Source organism: Nycticebus coucang, chromosome 2 (genome assembly GCF_027406575.1).
Source record: "Nycticebus coucang isolate mNycCou1 chromosome 2, mNycCou1.pri, whole genome shotgun sequence".
NCBI lineage: Eukaryota > Metazoa > Chordata > Mammalia > Primates > Lorisidae > Nycticebus > Nycticebus coucang.
The window spans coordinates 159,345,382-159,348,756 of record NC_069781.1 but is presented as its reverse complement, the minus strand read 5'-3'; the positions used below and the strand labels follow the sequence as shown (position 1 = coordinate 159,348,756).

General features: G+C 37.0%; 1 pseudogene; it reads right to left on the bottom strand.

Moving 5' to 3' along the window:
- Positions 1 to 959: 959 nt before the first annotated feature.
- On the bottom strand, positions 960 to 1,475 carry LOC128560733 (40S ribosomal protein S10-like; annotated as a pseudogene).
- Positions 1,476 to 3,375: the final 1,900 nt, after the last annotated feature.

Genomic DNA, 3,375 nt, shown 5'->3' with positions numbered 1-3,375 from the left:
AACAAGATGACAGAGTCAAGACACAACAAGACCCAAAGGAATAAAAGAACATGTCTAAGTGTACATCATTTCTAATAAAATCCTCTGCTACAGCTTCTGACCTCCAGAAGGTCTATTCTCCCGACTAAATCTCTTACACAATTTATGATACCTTTTCATGGTTTTGAAGGGCCTATGGTGTTCGATAGCTTCTTTAAAAGTTGGTGTTCAGGCTTGGCACCCATAGCACAGCGGTTATGGTGCTGGCCACATGCACCAAGCCTGGCGGGTTCGAACCCGGCCCAGGCCAACAAAGCTACAATGACAACTGCAACAACAAATAAAGGCAGGTGTTGAGGCGGGTGCCTGTAGTCCCACCTACTTGGGAGGCTAAGGGAAGAGAATTGCTCAAGCCCAAGAGTTAGAGGTTGCTGGGAGCTGTAACACCATGGCACTCTACCCAGAGCAACAAAGTGAGACTCTGTCTCAAAAAAATAATAATAATAATAAAAAATAAAAAATGAATAAATAAAAGTTGGTATTCAACAGAGATCAGAGAGAGGAAGACATGTAAGACAAATGATCAACAGAAGATTCATCCCAATACATGTGATGGTTGGGGTGGGAATCCTCTGACACCACCCCATTTAGAAAACAAGACAAGATAAAACAACATTCTCAGGATCCAATCTCATAGACATCGTAGTCCATGATGTGATACCAACTTTCAGAAACATATGCGAGATCGTCTCATAAGCCAGAGATGTAAAATATAATGGGAGCAGGTTTTAATGGATAGAATTAAGTATGTGTGTTTTATTTATGTTTCACAGATTTCATTTGATGCCTATGTTTGATTTTCATCCTCCCCATTTCTTTGGGGGTTTTTTTGGTTTGTTTTTGTTTTTTCAGTTTTTCTGTCTGCAGGTTTACTTAACACAAAATAATCCCCTCCAATTTTACTGAGGTGTCTGACAATGTCAAAAACCAAATCTGTCTTGAAACTGGAATTCTGTTGCTGACCTAGCCCCAACCTGGGGTTTCTTGTGGGCACCGGGGGCTACAGCACTCTGTCTGTCGGTGTCCGTCAGCTTCCCCTGCCTTCCCGTGTGAGTCTTGCAGGTCGCTGGCTTTCCAGACCTTTCAGCCGAGGTCTGCCTGTCTCTGGACGGCTGTGGTGCAGGGTAGCCAGCAGGATCTTAGGGGGCAAGTGGAGGTAATCACGGAGATACCAGATACCCTCATTGGTAAGATACCAGTAGAAATGTCTGCAAGCAAACTGTTCCTTCATGTAGCCCTGTGATTGGAGAGACTGCATGGGCTTCATGACGTGAAGGTTGGGCACCTTCTTGTCTGCCGACTCTGGGTGCTTTAGACATATGGACATCCTTCTTGGCCACCATCACTCCCTCCTTAAGTAGGAGTTCATAAATGGCAATCCAGTTATTCTTGGGCATCAATATCGTGCTGGCTGCAGTGTCTGGAGCCTTCCTCATTTATTTCTTAAGGCAAATTGACTCAAGTGTATCTGCTATGGGTTAGGAAAGTTGATAGTCTCTGATGCTTCCATTAGAGGGGGATGAATCAGATGATTTAGCCAAAAATTATTACCCAGAAGTCTAATAAGAGAAGGCCATATGATGACTAAGAACTGTATATGGTACTCATCAGGCAGAAGAGGACTAGAATCACAAGGATAATATTGCAAGCAAAGATTTGGGGATAAGAAATAACTTGCATATTTTGGAAACCATATAGGTAGCATGTCACAAAAAAGTTAAGTGGAAAAAGGGGTATGATGTTGGCAAAATAGTTGGAAATATTGCTTTGTGTGTTGAGAAGAGGAGTTTTCCTTAATTTAATAATCAATGAGAAAAAAATAGATGATGTAAATATGCCAAACCTTCTAAGGGTTTATTTTGTTTTTTACTGAATGATAGGATATATTTTAAAAATTTTCTTCTTGAATCTACATTTTTAATATTTTATGAATTTTAATGAAATAATTTTTATTTGATCTATCAGATAGAAAATAAATTACATAAATGATGAGTGAGGAGCCAGTGAGGGTTTCAAAAGGACAGGTATGTGGCCAAGTATGTGGATTTTAAAATTAGTTTTTTAAAATCCTTGAACTTCTTCAAGTGAACCAGTTAATATTGTTACAAAATTATGGATCATTCACTGACAGAAATGCATATATATATTCTTTCTGAGAATACAGAGCTCATCAAAACTACTCTCAGCTGATATGCTCATTTTTGTTACCCAATTCAGAAGATGGGAGTCATTCAGCAAATCCACACAGGAGCCTTATCTAAATGACAAACATCTGATTCTAAAGCTTAAGTGCAGTTATTATGCAAAAATGACCTTTCTACTCGCAAATATGGTAATTCTATAAAAATGACACTCCTATGCAGATTTAGTTACAAGTAAATATTTTCTAATGTAAACCCAAGACTAAAATCAAACCAAGATATCCTATCTATATTAAGTTGCTCCATTGTTTTTTAAAGTAATTCTGCATATTTAAAAGATTTCTCTTCTTCCCTTAAGTTTGAACAGAAGGAATGCCTTATTTAAAACGAATTCAACTCATCTGACAAAATTGTCAAGTCAGTTGCTGGCTGCCTTCTTGATTTAAGTGTTTCAGAGGAGAAGTCTGAGGCCAGCTGTAGTTTTCTTACTTATTTTTCCTAAATATATGTTGTATAATGCCTTTTTGCTTGTAATAAATTTTGAAAAAGAATTGATATACGCATTGTATTAAATTTATTGGTCAATTTGTTTGAGTCTTTTGAATCTTCTTTTTTTTTTTTTTTGGTCTAGCTTTGAAAAAAATACTTTGAATTATTTGTATGAGCTTCAAGGTTTTTTTCCTCAACAATTCAAAGATTTATGTGATGATTAAATAAGATTTTAAGTGCAGGTTGTTCTGAATGCCCTTTATCAAATTGAGAAGTTGCTCTTCTAGTCCGACCAAGTTGCTGAAAGCTGTTACCATGAATGAATATTGAACTTCATTGAATGATTTTTCCATATCTATTGAGATGATCATTTTTTTCCTGCTTTAATCTGTTGATGTTGTGACTTCCATTATTTGATTTTTTTCTAATATGAAACAAGCCTTGCATTCCTACGGGAAGTCCACTTTGAATATATTGCTAGATTTGTTTGTCAATATTTTGTTGGGAAATATTGCATCTCTGTTCCTGGCAGATATTAGTCTGAAATTTTTGTTTTCTCATAGTGACCTTTTCAAATATTACTATCTGGATAATGCTGCTTCTCTTATCAATCAACATGGGAAGAAACCCCTACTGGGGTTGGACAAGAAAGCTATTGGACAAGAAAGCTATTATTTTTTCCTTGACTGTATGCTAGAATTCATCT